The sequence below is a fragment of the Sciurus vulgaris genome (assembly GCF_902686455.1).
Source record: "Sciurus vulgaris genome assembly, chromosome: 6".
NCBI classification, from domain to species: Eukaryota; Metazoa; Chordata; class Mammalia; order Rodentia; family Sciuridae; genus Sciurus; species Sciurus vulgaris.
Window position 1 is genome coordinate 45,223,651 of NC_136466.1, and position 18,586 is coordinate 45,242,236.

The 18,586-nt window shown below is 38.3% G+C and overlaps 1 pseudogene across 1 annotated transcript; it reads left to right on the plus strand.

The window, feature by feature from the left end:
- Positions 1–10,152: 10,152 nt before the first annotated feature.
- On the plus strand, positions 10,153–15,845 carry LOC306664293 (transport and Golgi organization protein 1 homolog; annotated as a pseudogene). The gene is made up of 4 exons (XR_013766677.1): positions 10,153–10,157; positions 11,784–11,877; positions 12,963–14,718; positions 14,756–15,845. The product of XR_013766677.1 is annotated as a transport and Golgi organization protein 1 homolog (transcript).
- The last annotated feature ends 2,741 nt before the right edge of the window (positions 15,846–18,586 follow it).

Sequence of the window (18,586 nt, forward strand, 5' to 3'; positions counted from 1 at the left end):
GCTGATGTGTGAAGTTTGAGAGAAAATGAGTGAGTAAAGAAATTAAGTGATGCTGTACATGCTGGAAGTCTGTTCAGGTCTAAACACAAAGCACAGACAGTCTTCTCATCTTGACACTAAGGTTCAGTCAATGACAGCCACTCTTTGCCTGAAGCTCTAGGACAAAACCCCAAACTAGAGATAAAACACTCCCCACAGATGAACAAAAATTCCTTTGCTTGCAACTATACAACTTAATAACATTGTGCTTTTAAATGCATTTTTAATGTGGTATTCTGCTCATATCATGATCACAGTCATTTATGATGTCAGGCATTTCCTGTGCTTGCCATAAAATATCTTTTAAATATCAAGATTGCTCATCTTCTGCTTCCTCCTCTGACTAACAGTGAGCATTAAGTTGAACAAGCCCAATTTTTCTTATTTAACCACATCTGTGATTTTTTTCTTTTGAGATTATCACTACCCAAAGAATTGGTAGTCAGCAACTATTGCAGGATCAACTTCCTAGCAGACATTTTTTATTTAATAATGTGGAAAAGATTATAATGTGCAACCTATTTAAACACTGAGAGTTAAGATTCATCTTGTCTAGAAAAAATTGGAGATAAGTTTGCAGTGTATTCTACACCTTCGCCTCTAGCTGTTTAAGCTAATGTACACATTTTAGCTGGCAGATGCATGTGGGTTTATTGTAGAGGGATTTGATTCAAAATTAATTTGGATAAAAATTGTTTGCAATTCTCTTAATTCATAAAGTGGGTAATACCTGTGTTTCTGCCCAGCCACCACATGATTGTTCCTTAGAAAAAGCTTGTCTGATATCTCTGATATCCAAGAGAAAGTCAAATGGACACACTTATTCATTATCTTTACAGTTCCTTAATATATTTGAAGAGTCAGGCACAAAAATATGCACAAAGAACACCTATTTGGAGTATTTATGAATTCCTAAATCTATGAGTACTTCTATAGCATATAATTTTTCCACATAGGCAATAAATTTGAAATTTAAAAACTGCAATGACCTCTTCATAACCTTTCTGGGTGTGAAAGCCACCTGATATTGAAGAGAAAACAAAACCACACGGGAACCCTGATACTAGTCAGTCATGTGAATCACATTCCTCTCAAGAACAGAACAGAGGGTCAGAAGCTACTGGTCTTCAGCAGCTGCTTACCAGTGGCCAAAACAAAAAACATGGAAGAATTCTCTGAAAGTCAGGAGGCCAGTGTGCTAGATTGTTGGCTCATCAGAAAGCACAGTAGCTACACCACATTGGCTCACCTCCCTATAAAATTCCTCCACATCCAGGAATTGAGATTTCATTTTATAATAAAAATTGAGCCATATTCTAAATCTGCATTTGAAAAATGTTTTGTGTTTTACAAAATGGAAGCAAAAAGAACACTACCATTTAGAAAACTAATTTTGCATTCTCCAAAATTCAGAGAGCAATGGTGGGAGAGGTTTCACCTGTAAATGAACAGGGGGCATGAAACCACATCATAGGCTTTCAGATTCACCTCCTCTCCCTTTCTACTCTCCCGCATCACACCATTCTTGCCACCAGGTGGCGCTGCTCACTTTTATTATTTCTGCCCAGTCACAAACTGGGTATTTCGTTTTCCCTGTGAAATATTTGACTAAAACTTTGTTAAATTCTCCAGAATAACAGAAGGGAGATGAGAATGAAAAGTGCCTGGATCATAAAATCACACTGACGACTGCTTCTGGAAAGTCATGAACAGCACTGAACCATTGAAGAATTACAACCAAGAAAGAACCTAATTAGAATTCTATTGTGAAAAGAGCATTCTGGCTGCCATAAGAAGACTGGATTAAAGAAGTGCAAATATGGAAACAAGGAGATCAATTGAAAGACTGTCACAGTGACCCAGATAATAGAGGTTGGCAGCCAGAAATAAAATAGTGTGTCTGGCAATGGCTGAATGTCTCTAGTTGGGATCAGAGTGGGATGAAAGAGTTTGTGAGTCAGTACAGAGAGATGAAAAGATAAAGGCCTGGAGTGACTGAGTATAGAATAGAAGATAGAAGATGCTGTGGGGACGGAAGGGATCGTGTGGGGAGGGCAGGGGGGGGGGAGAGAGAGAGAGAGAGAGAGAGAGAGAGAGAGAGAGAGAGAGAGAGAGAGAGAGAGAGAAAAGTTTTCCCCAAATGAAGCCAGGTACTCAGAAATTCAGAGAAATCCTGTTGACACAAAAGTAACTGGAGCATTCTTATAGTGAATATCAGGAGCAACTGATTCTGGGAAATTTGTTAAGTGTCATTCTATAAATGAGCACTTCTTTTCTAGGTACTCTGCTGGGAGTTTGAAATATCAAGTCAAGCATTCTTATCTTTATTTTAATTCCATCCATTTTCTATCACCCTATAAGACAGAACTGTCTTCTTGTTCCTTTATTTGGCACATAATAGGTGGCCTACAAATGTTAGTTGAAGGATGGATGGGTGACTAATGGATGGACACTAAGAATGATAATTGTATGAATGTAGAGCACTATACAGTATCCATTTTATTTTATATTAATATATATGATAATCTTTTTTTAAAGATAATCTTATTTTAACCATTTGTAAATATTAGAATTATATAGTATGCCATTTTCAAACAACTATATTCACTAGGATATCCTTAATCAGATATGACTTTTTCATTTATAAGAATATTGTAGTTGGAATAAAGAACTTCATTGACACTTCATTGTTCTAAGCATGTGAAGACAGAATCTTACTTAGTTCATTTGCATTGAGCTTAATTTACAACATGCGATGTCCTTTATTTCAAATTACATACTTGGAATGGAAAGGATTTAATAATAAGACAATGTCTTTTAGCTTAGCATAGGTACTAGGAAAATAACATCAGCCATGCTTTTTACTGAATGAGGAGACGGTACATTGTAATTAGGAAGAGCCCAGTTAGAGTATCCTTTGAAAAGGCCTCTGCAATCTTATTATAAGTACAAATTATTCTAGATTAAACAGCTGCATAAAATATGCAGTTAGTTTGTTTCTGAGCAATAGTCCCATTATGTTGTTATCTCATCCATTCACCTAAAAAGCTAGGAATCACCTTTGAGTTGCCTGTTTTCCTCCATATTGCTTTGCTTGAGCATCTTGACAGTGAGAAGGAACTCTGATGATCCACGCTGACACCATAATTTCCATTCGTTCATGAGTCAGGAGCCAAAATGAAATGTTATCCATTATTGTTGATTTTTCAACAATATATTCACAAATGGAGAAAGTAACTACAGAATGTCTCCTGTGCCCTACTAGGTTTATGGTAGGGCAAAGACATGGGTCAAAACCCCCTTTATTACTTAACTTCTGCAATATCTTTTCAACACCACTTCTTGAACTCACTGACACCACTGGGTATCCACTGATTCCATTTAATTCTCATACCACCTACTTGAAATTTGCATCAGATTCCACAAATTAAATGGCTTGGTCCTACAAGATTGCCCCTACTTCAAATACTAATCCCAAGTCCTGGCCCACCTGTACTTGTGGTTGACCAATCATGGGTTCTTACAATTTCCTGTCCAGGTTTGATAATTCTCTAGATTAACACAACAAAGTCAGGGAAGCACTTTACTATTACTGGTTTATTATAAGGGATACAATTTGGGAAGAGTCAAATGTAAAAGCAGCAGAAGGCAAGAAAATTTGCAGGAATATGCAGAGCTTCCATACAGTCTCTGGGAACACCAGCCTCCTAGTACCTGGAGGTATTCACTAACATGGAAGCTCCCTAGTATTGTATGGGTTTTTTTTATGGAAGTTTCATTATATAGTCATTGTTGATTAGATCATTGTCCATTGGTGATTTACTCAAATCTCTTCTAGATTTGGGTTTGGGATGAAAGTTACAAGCTTGTAATCAAGGCATGGTCTTTTTGGTGACAATCCCTTTCTTGAAATTATCTAGGGGCCCACCAAGAGCTATACCATTAGAACAAAAGACACTCATATCACTTATGTCACTAAGGAAGTTCCAATGGTGTTAGGATCTCTGTGCCAGGAACCAGAGACACAGACAAAATATCTTTATATAATAAATACCACAACCCTTACAGGCACCTGCCCTGAGTCAGCATTGTTTGGGGTCCCCAGGAATCAGTGTTGGTTAGCCAGTAACTAATAATCTTCAAAATTAAAGTTATATCTGTTACATCTTCAGTGCATGATTTTCAATACATTGCCAAGATCCTTTGGGGAAAGGCTAGCAGTTTGTACAGGGAAAGGGTCTTTCTCAAGGACATCCATCATGATTTTACTGAAAATATTTGAGTTTTGGCAACAGACTCATGTCTGAAACTAGGTGGAAGACTGTAACTCTTTAATGTGGAGGTCCAGGTCAGATTTCTCTCAACCTTTACCTTACTTAGGGTTCTGTGGGTATACAGTCAATTTCATCCCATGGACCCCATAAATCGACTGCAACCAAAAATCACTGCATATTACTCTCTTCTTTAGGTGATTAACAAATCCACTCTACTGCCTTTTATAATTAGCCGAAGGACATTCATCAGGGCACTGTCTCTGGGACCCTCCTAAACTCAGGGAGCTCAGGGAGCCCATTTTTATTCAACTCTCCTTACCAGCCTTCCCACCTTACTAAGACAGCCATTGAAGCCTGCCTTAATGGTTCCAGTGTTCTCCCCACCCATCTAATTGTCATGCAGGCGTGAAGGGAGAGTTTCCTGGGTTGCTATGGAGTGATGGTAGGTGGGAGGGATGCTTATAATGTTCAATTTAGCACAGACATCCTCTGAAATTGTTGAATTCCTTCCTCAACCTTGTGCAAAAAGATTTGCCACCTTCTAACATCACTTAACATTCTTTGCAGGTTTATACTTGCTGGTTGAGCCAGAACACTTTAGAATCACAGTCAATGGCCTGAGCCAGCTCAGTGAATGGCAACACTTTCATCAAAAGACAAACTGTCTGAAAATAGTCCTTCCTCAGTTGAGAACCTTCCAAATCCATTTGCAATAATATTCTCCAGATTTTTTTTTTTTTATGGTACGAATTAGTAAATTCTTATAATTCCTTGTGAATGTAACTTTCATGTTCCCTACTCTGGCTCTGTCCTTCAGTCTATTTGTGTTTGAATTCTGGTTACCAGCCAAGTCACAGTGAGACTTAGGGCATGATTTTCAACTTTCTTCTGAAAAGCAGGTGAACTGCCCCAGCAAAGGCTAGCAAAATTGAGTATTTCAGAGAATTTTGGGGCTCTGAGTTCTCCAAGTCCTAAATGTGTCTTGATACTGCTCTTCTAATTATCAGGATCCTAATTTTTTTCTGACCATTTTCCTAACAATTATGAGACATACTGAAGTGGTAAATTCAACTACCATTATAATGAGGCAGCCCAAGAATTAATCTCTTTGGTTTTCAGTGACCTCAGGTTCTAGTAGTCACTGGAAAGGTACAGAATTTCATACTGTGCCTTGAAGAAAGAATTTTTAGCTTTGAATGTGACTTTCACTTTATCATCCAGTGCTGCCATAGTTTGAATCTTGAATATCCCCCAGTGATGCATGTGTTAAATGTTAAAGGCTTGGGCCCCAGATCAATGTTCTTAAATAGGTGGAGGGACCCTGAAGAGGTAAGACATAGAAGGATGGTTTTAGGTTGCTGGGGGCATTTTCTAAAAGGGGACTTATTGGACCCAACCCCATTGTCTTTTTTGTTCTTTTAATTTTTGACTGTAAAGTGAATGGCTTTGCTTCACCATGTGCTTCTGCCATGATATGCTTCTTTGCCACAGGCCAAAAGCAATGAGACTAACTGATCATGGACTAGAACCTCCCAAACAGAAACAAAATAAACTTCCTCTTTACAAGTGGATTATTGCAGGTATTTTGTTATATCGATGGAAATCTGATTAACAAAGGTAAGTTGAAGAACAATTAAATGTATAGAATTACCATATTTCTCTGAAATTGCCCTACTCTGGTGTTGTTCATGACCATTAGGAACCCCCACCTTCCTGAGTAATAATACCTTATGTAAGGTATAAGGATACCTTACATGTGTCAATGAAAAGACATTCCAGGGCTGGGGAGATAGCTCAGTCGGTAGAGTGCTTGCCTTGCAAGAACAGGGCCCAGGGTTTGATCCCCACACCAAAAAAAAAAAAAAAAAAAAAAAAAAAAAAAAAAAAGACATTCCAGTTCTTTTTACTTTAAATGGTCTAAATAAACCATTGAAGAGAGCTTATAGTGTGTGTGTGTGTGTGTGTGTGTGTGTGTGTGTGTGTGTATGTGCACGCATGTGTGCACACATACTTATCTGCCATGCTCTTCAGGTAAATGCTCAGTTTTCCTAAGCACTCTGTCCTTTTCTTCTGATCTCTCAAATGATGTCTGGGTGTAGGAGGGGGTGTTACAAAGAAAGAAAGAAAGGAATCGTCACATCTATATAGTGACCTCCTTAGTTTTCTCTGGTGTCCCCAGTGATGTCCCCTGAATGCTGATCACTTCCTGTTCAAAAGGCATGTGAGGCTGATGCTTGGGGCTGGTGGAGCTCAGTTCATGTCCCACCAGCCACAGTTCGTCCTGTTTGTCATGACCTTGTAGTGCCCCTTGTGATGCAGCCTCACTGGACCGGCCGGTGCTGTGGGCTGTTTGAGTCTCTGTGTATGCCTCATATATCTTAGACCAGCCACTAATCTTAGAAGTTTATTGCACAGCTTCTGAAGTAGTCTCTCCCCTCACAGTGCAGCACCAACTAGGGCTGCTGGTTCTCAACACAGCCTTCTCCCCAGTGCCTCCTGTATTGGGTAGGAGTTTCTGGGTCCTTCCACTTTGGAAATGATAGAGGTTTGGAAAAGTTAATTCTGGCCTTCCTTCTATCTAATAAGGCTGCATGATGGATTGGCAAATCTCCCTATTGGTGTAGGGCAGAGTGGGAAATAACTGACCAAACATGAATTGGATGAGCATATTCTCTTTAATTCATCTACCATTCTTCCAGCTAACACCTACAGAGGAGAGGTAGAACTCCTTTTCTTTTTCCTTCTCTTCCCCAGTCCCTCAGGCCTATAGCTTTGAGCTTTCTACTTTCAGATCATAATCTTCTCCATCTTGATTGCAGCCTCACAGCTAAACTGTACTGGCAGACAGGATGCTATAGAGAAAGAGGGGATGGTTCAAGCTGTAAATGAGGAAATCTAATTCAGGAGAGACTTAAAAAGTATATATTTTCTAAACAAATGATCTCCCTCTAGTTTTCACTGATATTATAATGTGAATTTTATTTTGCAGTAAAGAACTGTATACAAAAAGTAAAGTTGACCTTTATCATTTATTTACACATCGAATATTTTGTATCTATCATACCAGGCCTTTTGATAGATACTGAGATATAATGGTAAAAATAGTCAGTCTATGCTCCCATGGACCTTACTATCTAATGGGTAAGGTAGATGCTGATAAAGTAACAGCTGTGACAAATTCCTAAGGATGTGGGTTTCCGGGTGCAATGGAAACATCTAATGTGCAGATAGGTTATTGAGCCAGTCAGTAAGGGTGGTCAGAGAAGGCTTCCTGGAGGAAGGTAAAACTCTGCTGAGGGCAATAGGTTGTTCTAAGGGGAAAAGGAAGGTAAGTCTTATTGAAGTAACAGTGTGTCCAAAGGTCTTGTGGTAACAAGATGACCTATTAGCTATCTGGCATAATGATCATTGGTTCTCAGTTTCATGAAAAGAATAAAATATGACTTCAGACTGAACAAGGGCTAATGTGGACAAGTGGCAATGAAAATACCTATTATGGTCTCCCATTTAGTTCTAGTCTGATAGATAATCATACTTCAAATTAGTATAGCGTGGTGCATTTCTAGTATATGATTTCCTGAAAACATCAAGTTTTCTCTTCTGCCAATTAGAAAATAGAAAATCATTTTCTTTTTCTTGAAGACAATATCTATTTCAATATTGATCAAAGAAAATATAGATTGAAGACAATATTGATTTCAAAGAGACTTGATATAGTTTAAAGCAAATAAATATTTCAAATTCAAATTTAAAATTTTTTCTTTTAAATTGATAAAAATTTCTTTTCCTGTTTATGGGTTTTGACTCAATTTGATCATTTATCAATATGATAAAATATGATATAATAATCATTTGGATAGGAAGCTGGTGATTAAAAACAAGCAAATAAGATGCATGTTATTAAGTGTTTTGATATTTATGGCTATCAAATAAGACCTATTGGACTTGTCTCCCCATGTACTGACCAAAAGATGATAGGCCATCCTTTGTGAGAATTCAGCTCATTGGATTGTGGATAGCATGCACTCAGAAGTTCACCTGATAACTGCACATTTTCTATTTACCTTAGAATACAACATAGATACACAAAAAAATCTCTAATAACTAATGACTCATACTTTTGTTATCTCTAGCATTATTGTGATGATAGCTTATTAAGTGTCTGTGACTGTGTGGTACTGAATCTGATCCCCATTCAAGTGAAGGCACAGAGGATTATGTAGTGGAAAGCCAGGAGGATAGAGAAAAGTGAGGAGGACAGACAGAAGGGAAAAAAGATGGCGGGGAAGAATCCCTGCAGGGTAAGAGAGGAAATGAGAGGAAAATAGAAAGGAAAAGAAAGGGCGCGCGCTGAGGATTATGTAGTGGATGTCAGATGATCACCATCAAAACATGAATATGATGAGACAACTGCATACTGACCTTTGTGAAGAAATCAAAGAAAATTCTGTTGATTATGCCCAGATGGCAATCATTATATTATGCCCAATATATAAATTACTCACCATTTAGAAGGTTTAATCATGAAGAAGAAAACTACCTACCAGTAACTAAACAAATGTTACATTCAAGATTGAGGGTTGAGTCAAGCATGATAGGGCAGACCTGTAATCTCAGCAACTCAGGAAGTTGAGGCAGAAGGATTGCAAGTTCAAGGCCAGTCTCAGCAATTTAGCAAGACCCTGTCTCAAAATAAATTATAAAGTGCTGGCAATGTAGCTCAGTGGTAGAGTGCCCTTGGTTTCCATCCCCAGCACTGCAAACATAAATACATACATATGTTGACATTTCCTAATTTATGTATTAATTTCTTTTTTCTTTTTTTATTATTTATTTATTTTAATTAAAAATCATAAATTTACATAGGGCAATAATGTTTGATTCATTCTGTTATGTACTAATTTCTAAGAGGGAGACAAACTTTTATTTTTGAGGCTATATTATTTGTGATGAAAACTAACCCATCCCTCATTCCTCACTCCCTGGTTATAAGTGATGAAGTAATTGATCTTTTTTTTTTTTTTAAAGTAATCAATCTTGAGAATAGGTAAATTTATTGAGCTTTCCTCATGCTAAACCATAGCAAGTTTTTAAAATGCTTTTAAAACAGGACAGAGATGCAGTTTCTGAATTAGGCAGTACTATACATATTTGATTTGAAAATTATTTTCAGAAATTTCACAAGGAGAAAAAAGAGAAATAAAACAAAGTATGTTAAAGTTGCAGATTATAGAGAAAAGATAAGGGTGCAGGTAGTAATGGCACATGCACTTTATTAATACACAAGAATAAGAGGTAACAACATGTTCTTTTTATATAAGTCTGGGCAAGATAACAGTATGTTGTCTAAATATGGTACTGTATAATACTGTGCTTCCTGAAGCCCATGCATAATGACACTTTACACTTATTTATAAAAATAAACCATGTTTCCAAGGACTAGATGGGAGAATAAATGCTGCAGTAGGTAGATAAGTTCAGGAAGCTTTTTTGTTGTTGTTGTTGTATTTAAATTTTTTTTTTATTTTTTACAGACTGAATTTTGATTCATTGTACACAAATGAGGTAGAACTTTTCATTTCCATGGTTGTGCATGATGTAGATTCACACCATTTGTGTAATCTTACATGTACATAGGGTACCAATGTCTGTCTCATTCCACCATCTTCCATACCCCTACCCCCTCCTCCCTCTCATTTCCCTCTACGTAATCTAAAGTTCCTCCATTCTTCTCTCACCACCCCCCCCCCCCACCACCCCGCATTATGTAGCATCATCCACTGAACAGGGAAAACATTTTGCCTTTGGTTTTTTGGGATTGGTTATAGGAACTGTGGTCATGATGTGAGGTCCTGCTACAAAATGTGACAAGAGCTGGGAACAGCAGTGAGAACAGTGATTCCTCCGGGAAGGTAGTGCATAGGTAAGTCTAAGTACTGGAGGCAAACTAAAGGATATATATGAGGGGCAATCATGAACTGATAGGCCAGATTTAACCCAGGTACCAAACATAAGGCTGGTTTTCTCTGTCTTCAGAGCTGTGGCTTAAGAATCAATGTTCCAAGGCCCAAAACAGTATCTTGACTCCTTTGTTATTACTCATAATATTTTATTTTGAATATACTAAAGTGAAAACTTTTTTGGACTTAAAGATTTTAACAACATAAAAGTCACTGGAATTGTGAGCGATTTAGCTGGGTGTTGCTATGGTTTTTTAAGAGGGTAAAGGGAAAGAAAAAGGAAATTATAAAATAAAAGGGCTTATTTTCTTAAATAGATTTGCTGAATTTATTATAAAATACCAAATAAATAGCATTTATATATCTACAGGCTCATATGTGTAATATACATTCACTAAAAATCTATTTTTATGTATATAAACAAGACATTCGTAAAACAGGAAATGTAGCTAATTTCTATTTGGACTCCAGCTTTTTCACGACTGGTTCACATAGAATATGCTCATAGTGTCCATGTGAGTTATATATAAGGATGAATAAAAATCACAGGGAAACAAAATATAGGGATAAGGCATGAATCTTGGTGTAAACAACCATAACTAATGGTAGCTTTAGTTGCATCAGGAAATGAGTATAGCATAGATGTAAAGAGCTGGCACAGAATCAGCACTGAGTACATGAGCTCCAACAGAGGACAGAGCTACCTCAAAGGCTGCCATTTGTGCTTTCTGTGCACTAGATATTGTCAGGAGCTTTATGCATACTGTCTTGTTTCTTTCTCAAAACAGTATGGTTATGTGGAAATTACTATTGCACATTTTTCAAAAAGGGAGAGTGGGCAAAATTTGTTTAGTTGATGAAGACCACACAGCTAACTGCAGCAAACAAATTCTGAAGCCATGCCTGTCTCATACCAGATTCTGCACTCTTAATCCTTTAACTCTCCTTTTCATGTTTTCTGAAAAGTAAACAAGGAGCTGAAATGGATGCACTCTACTTGCATTGAAGCCATGACAATAAAATCTGTCCCCTGGCTGAAACACACACACACACCATGGCCCTAACTGGTTTATATACACACCACCTCACCCAACTGAATGACCCCCTTCTCTCTTGCCATTTATAGTTGGCCTTCCTTTACCTTCCTTCTTCTGGACTGGTGCCCTTACCATTTGAGTCTGCCTTAACCCTACTATTCCCACCCTTTTCATTGAGTCCACCCTGGCTTCTCTCTTTTCTCAAATGCAAAGGATTTGGTGCTGGGTTATAGGACCCCAGTCCCCAACTGCCTCCTCCTCCCCAGCCATAGGCCTAACTCCCTTCAGCTGTGTCTGAGGCTTCTTGTTTCCCCACCAGCCTTCCAGACTCAGTTCCAAAGCCCTTTTCTGTCCAACAGGCAGGGGTGCCTAAGGTAATCTTAGTTTTCCTCTAAGTTATAGTTAATGCTCCATCTTTGGGTCTTCCAGGATATAACTTCATCATTGGTTTTTGTTTCTTAACAAGGTTAAAGGAGGGAACACAAAGAAAGGGGTACAAAAGGAAACCTGGCTTCTAGGATATTTCATACTTCCAGACAGAAAGGAAGCCCTGTTAAAGAATATCTGGTAAGTGGGCCTGCTCACCTGGTATTGCCCACTCTGGGTAACAGAGTTATGACTCTTGTATTAAGTAGGCAAGGTCCATGAGTGTCCATATTCCATACCCTGTGGGGTGGAGGCAGGAAGGAGGAGGATTCTTTAACTCTGAATTTCATTAAAATGCCAACAGGGAGTACTGTGCCATTCAGCAGGGAAGCATCTGAGCAGAGTGGGGGCACTGACTGATGTGGAGACGGAGAAATGGAGTGTGTCAGGCCCCAGGCAGGCAGGACCGAACTGTATTGTTAGGCGAGGCCGGTGAGAATGTACTTGAAGCTTTCCTCATTGCACTTTTTAACGGACTACTTAAAGGGGACAAGCCCTTGTTACGTTCCTAAATGCAGCTAACGTCACAATAGGTCTTGTCCCTATGGAGACTGTTGGGAGATGGGGCCAGAATGAGAGTTATCTTGGATACTTGTAGAGGGCGGTGTAGAATAGTGGAGCATAGGCTGGTGTTTAATACACTCCCTTTGAGCACACATTTAGAATTAGACATTGAGTTTTATAGAAGGAAACTAAATTCAGAGTAGTTTATCTAAACCATTTTCTAGTGTTGTCTGGAATTACTTGTCGTTTGTCTTTGTTTATATAAGAGTAGAATGGAAATATGATTTAAAACCTTAGAGAAATAGTTCATTATTGGTATTATTCATTATCCTCGTGGTTTTATTTGTAGCCATAAAATTAATTGGTTTCATCATATATTTAAGTTTTTGTCTTACGTAATTTTTTTAAATCATAAAAGCTGGGTTATCTATGAGAGAAGTATTATATACAGAGGGATTCTAGCCAGGTGTTAGACAGTATGATGTCGTAGGGCCTATTACAAATGGAAATATATGCTCAATTTAAAGTATTTAGACTCATTATACTTGAAAACACTGCAGGCAAACAAGAAATATATCCTGTCTCTCAAAGAAGCTATTGGAGAATTTTGAGGAGGTAGTTTTCGGATGATGGTGGTGATTTTGGAATTGCCATGATGATTCTTTATGACTGTTTTGTTATAAATATAAGGTTTCTCATTGCTTCTAACTTGTATATTTCAGCTAGTTGCCACATTGCCCAATGATGTTCAGCCTGGGCCTGATTTTTATGGACTGCCATGGAAACCTGTACTTCTCACTGTCTTCTTGGGAATTGTTTCATTTGCCATTTTCTTCTGGAGAACTGTCCTTGTTGTAAAAGATAGAGTATATCAAGTTACTGAACAGCACATTTCTGAAAAGTTAAAGAATATCATGAAACAAAATGAAGAACTGGTGCAAAAGTTGTCAAATTATGAACAGAAGATCAAGGAATCAAAGAAACATGTCCAAGAAACCAAGAAACAAAATATGATTCTCTCTGATGAAGCAATTAAATATAAGGATAAAATCAAGCTACTTGAAGAAACTAATGAGATTCTTGATGACAGAGCTAAAAGTCTTCATGTTATGTTAGGATCTGAGAGAGAACAGAATGTCAAGAATCAGGACTTGATATTAGAAAACCAGAAATTGTTAAAGGATGTTATTTCAATGAATGCTTCAGAATTTTCAGAGGTTCAAATTGGTCTTAATGAAGCTAAGCTTAGTGAAGAGAAGGTGAAGTCTGAATGCCATCAGGTTCAGGAAGAAAATGCTAGGCTTAAGAAGAAGAATGAGTAGTTGCAGCAGGAAATCGAAGACGGGAGTAAATCACATGCTGAGCTCAGTGAGCAAATAAAAAGTCCCATTTGAGAAGTCCCAGAAAGATTTAGAAGTAGCTCTTACTCACAAAGATAATAATATTAATGCTTTGACTATTGTATTACACAGTGGAATCAGATAAAGTGTGAATTGGAATCTGAGGGTCAGAATAAAGGAGGAGGTGAGTCAGATGAATTAGCCAATGGAGAAGTAGGAGGTGACCAGAGTGTGAAGGTGAAAAATCAAATTAAGCAGCTGATGGATGTCTCTCTCTCGGACACAAACTGCAATATCAGTAGTTGAAGAGGATCTAAAACTTTTACAACTTAAGCTAAGAGCCTCGATTTCCACAAACTGTAATCTAGAAGACCAAATAAAGAAATTAGAAGATGACCGCAATTCACTACAGTCTGCTAAAGCTGGGCTGGAAGAGGAGTGCAAAATTCTGAGGTAGAAAGTGGACATTTTAAATGAACCATACCAGCAGAAGGAGATGGCTCTGCAAGAGAAACTGAGTCAAGAAGAGTATGAGAGACAAGAAAGAGGACAGCGGCTGTCAGCTGCAGATGAAAAGGCGGTTTTGGCTGCAGAGGAAGTTAAAACTTACAAGCGGAGAATTGAAGAAATGGAGTAAGAATTACAGAAAACAGAGCACTAATTTAAAAACCAGATCGCTTATTCATGAATAGAAAACTCATGATAACTGGCTCAAAGATCATGCTGCAGAAAGAGCTATAGCTGAAGAGAAAAGGGAAACTGCTAATTTGAGACACAAATTTTTGGAAATGACCCAAAAGATGAACCTGTGATTGTAAAACCAATGCCAGGAAGACCAAATACACAAAACCCTCCCTGGAGAGGTCCACTGAGCCAGAATGGCTCTTTTGACTCATCCCCTGTGAGTGATGGAGAATGTTCCCCTCCACTGACGGCAGAACCAGCTCTCTCTGCTACTCTTAATCCAAGAGACATGCCTCGAAGTGAATATGGGTCAACCGATGGACCTTTACCTCATCCTCCATGGTCTTCTGAGGCATCTGGGAAACCCTTTGCCTCTGACCCTGGATGTGGTCCAGCTCTTGTGAACAGCAACTCCAGAAGTTCTTTTCTAGCCAAGGTGATGGATGAGGGCAAGGTTAATATGGCTACAAAAGGACACCCTCCTTTCCCAGGAGTATCTCTCATGGGCTCCCCTGTGGGAGGGCCTCTACCACCACCTGTTCCATAGGAGCCACCACTTCAGCTTGGTGGGCCTTTTGGACCTCAGCCATTTCCTCCACCATTTGGTCCTGGTGTGCGTCCACCACTAGGCTTAAGAGAATATGCACTGGGTGTTCCACCTGGAAAAATGGGATCTGCCTCTTGATCCTCGGGAATTTTTACCAGGACCCACACCATTTAGACATTTAGGTTCATTTGGTCCAAGAAAGTACTTCATTCCTGGTACCCAATTACCACCCCCAACCCATGGTCCCCAAGACTACTTACCATCACCTGCTGCAAGAGACTTTACCCCTTCAGGCTCTAGAGATGAGCCTTCATCTCCTCTCAGAGTAGTAGCCAGGACTGTTCACAGGCTTTAAAACAGAGCCTGTAACCATGACCTCTGACACTTAGTCAGAATGCGGACTGTGCACTGTGTTAAGGGATTATTGGCTTCAAAATCCAAAAGTTTTAAGGGTTTGTTTTTAGAACTAAGCTGCCTTGGTAGTATATATTTTTGAGCCCCAAAATTCAAAACTATCATTTCCCCCTTTAAATAATGATCACCTCCTAAGCTAAAGTATCCTTCCAACTTTGAAATGTACAAAAAGGAATACCTGTGTTTTAGTTAATGTAGCATATATAATTGCTAAATGATTTAGAATGTCATAAAATATGAACATTTCCTGTGGAAATGCTTTAAGAACATGTATTTCCATTATCCTATTTTGAGTGTATTCCAGTTGATACAGAGCAATGGTGTTTAAAAGCTTGATCTTTCTCTCTTTCTCAATATCTGGTCACAGACTGTTATGCTAAAAATGTTTACTCAAAGATTATAAACTTATTTCCCTTCTTGCTGAAGTTCTTTATAGTAATAGTTCATAAAAATTATTTATTAATAAAAAAGATAAAAAATAAAAATAAAATGCCAACAGGACTTATGGGTTATGGCTGAGTTCACCATGAAGTAAGAACTAATTTAACCATAATTATGTTTTATAAAAAAAATACTGTACATGCCTTCTGATATAAATGTTCAACCATTTATTATTTTATTTCTAAAGACTAGCTTTAAAAATACCCTTGGCTAAGAAGAGCTAAGAGAATAGTCAGTCTCTTCTGCTCTAAACATCTCTTCTCCAACACAGTGTTGTAATCCTACTTTGCTTTGCTCCTTCCTTCTTTCCCATGATTCTCAGCCCATTCCTGTTCCATTATCAGGATATCATTTACTAGGGCCCTTGTTGCTAAGCAGAAGACTATCTCTAACTGCAACTGCTTAAAGTTCAGATTTTAAGCCAATAGAGACATCATTATAGAATGCCAATGCTTGTTTTCAATATGCTCATTAAGATGCCTGCTACTAACTACTCACTTCTTCAGGAGCAGTGTTCAGTGAATACTATAAGCCTGTGGAAGAGGTTAAGGGGAAAAAAGTAATCTCTGAGGAGGACTGGATAAGTAGCTGAGCTGATGGTCTTTGAGGGCAGGAAACAACTAGGCTCCCAAGTTACTCTGTCTACATTCATAGGTTCTCCTGTTTTTGCTTCTTTCCATGCAATTGCTTCACTCTCTCAGTTCCAGGCTTCTTCCAATGCAAGGGAATATGGCCACCTCCCTGCTCCAGTTGTACATCCCTTCCAATTCATGCATTCAGTAAAGACTTGAGTCTCTGTATCTCAAATCCATATTTGCAGGAAAGTGAACAGATTAATCAGCAGAGACCAAGTTTTCACAGTGAGTCCAATGGACCAAAGGAGCAGTCAATGTGGAAGTCAGATTTCTCAGGAAGAAATGAAGGAAAGCTCTCTAAGGAGGGTGATTGGGATGGGGAGAACAGTTTCTTCTCTCTCTGGGAAATGGCTTTTCTCTGATGGTGTGATGGTGACCTTATCAGTCACTGGGTTCAATAATGTACCCCAGGACATGTTCCTTAGAATACCACTAAACTTAGCATATCAGCTAACATAACAGCTTTTTAACCATGGTCTCCCCTTGCTCCAAAGATAAAAGAGTAGAAGCAAAGAAGGGAAATGCAAACCTCTTTCCTCATGAGCCAAGAATAAAAGAAATAGCAATTAGAAGACAGATGTATCTTATCCCCCATTCTAGGTGTTGTAACCTCCTATCAGAGTTTAAATCATATCCAAGGAAGCTCTCCCCACCACACAGGAGTCCAGAAGTCAGTTGGTTAATGAGGATTAAAAAAAAAAAAAATCAGTGAAATGAAAAATTGTAAAAAATAAATAATACACACCTTAAAAATTTTATTTTAACTTAAAACATGTAGATGCATATTAATTTGAAAATCTTTTGATGTAGGCCCCAAAGCAAGGCCTTTTCTTTGAATATAGAATCATTGCTTGGTGTTTTGCCCCATGTTTCTTACCTAAACTTCATCCATTTTCTATGGTTTCCAGATTTAGTTTTTATAAAGTGGAATGAACATTAAAAGACTCTTATGAAATAGACTGAGAACAAAACACTAGATGTTCGATTTCTCTCTTTCAAGAACGCTTTTATTGACTCATTTGTCTTTGTTGGGTCTTTCTAAAAGATTCAATACGGTTGTCATAGAAACAGCAATTCTCTTTCCTTTTGCCCTCATATTTCAGGGATAAACATAACAATTAGTTAAAATATGTAAGTAGAGTGATGAGTACAGTTGGCATGAAAAACGTTCTCTTGGTAAAAATACAGCTCAGCTGGAGGAAGTGAAGTTGCAGGGTGCAGGGAGCAGGGCCTTCCCAAACTTTGGTGCGCATCAGAATCACCTGGAGGTGGCAGTGTTTCGGCTAGTCCAGGAGGTCTGGGCTTAGGCCGGAGAACTCCCATTTCTAACAAGTTCTCAGGGATGCGATGCTTCTAGTTGGGGTGTCATACTTTGAGAATCACTATCCTAGTAGCCATCAGTATTCAACAGGCTGTGGGAAACAGTTAGAATGGTTTATGGGGTAACTAGAAAGGGCCAAACAGTCCAGGAGGCTGATTAAATGAAGTGTGTTATGAGAATTTTCTGTGATTTTTCTCTATCAGTTTCTCACATTACTTATCTAAATCTTCCTCATTTAGCTGTCAAGGCTCAGTCACTCTGCCTTCTGGTCACTCTGCCCTCTGATTCTGTCTCTACAAGTGAATGACTGTGATCTGGGCTGGAATTTAATTTCAATTTGTAGAAAATGGGAATTACATATATACATACATATATATATATATATATACAAACACATATATATATATAATTAATGTATGCATATATATATTTAGGAACATAGGACTTTGTTACTCATTGCACAGCAAGCAGCATGAATTTAATATTGTTTATGTTGTTGTTTCTTGCTACCAAGTCACACAGGGATAATACAATATAGCTTGGGTGAATGCTATGCATTCAGTGGGGTTTTGTTGCTGCAAAGGAACAGTGAGCTGGGAAATCCACTGCTCTTAGAGCAAACGATAAATAAGCTTGCTCTTGGCCTGGAGCAAACTGGTACCTTAGCTCTCAAATTTACCAGCTCAAAAAAATAACTCTGAGACATGGTACCAGTAAAAGAGCAGTAAGGATCTTGCAGTCCTGGCACACCTAGAAGAGGAGAACAAGAGGCCCAAGGACTGCCTCTTGAAGCTGAACTTGTACCAAGTGTTGTATCCAAACATATTCACATTTTACAACTTGATAACCATTACTAAACTGCCCTTACAAAACTTGCACCAAGTTCCTTTTCCTGCAAGACTGCGTAAGAAGTTATACTCCATAATGTATGATGTATTGAAATGCATTCTATTGTCATGTATAA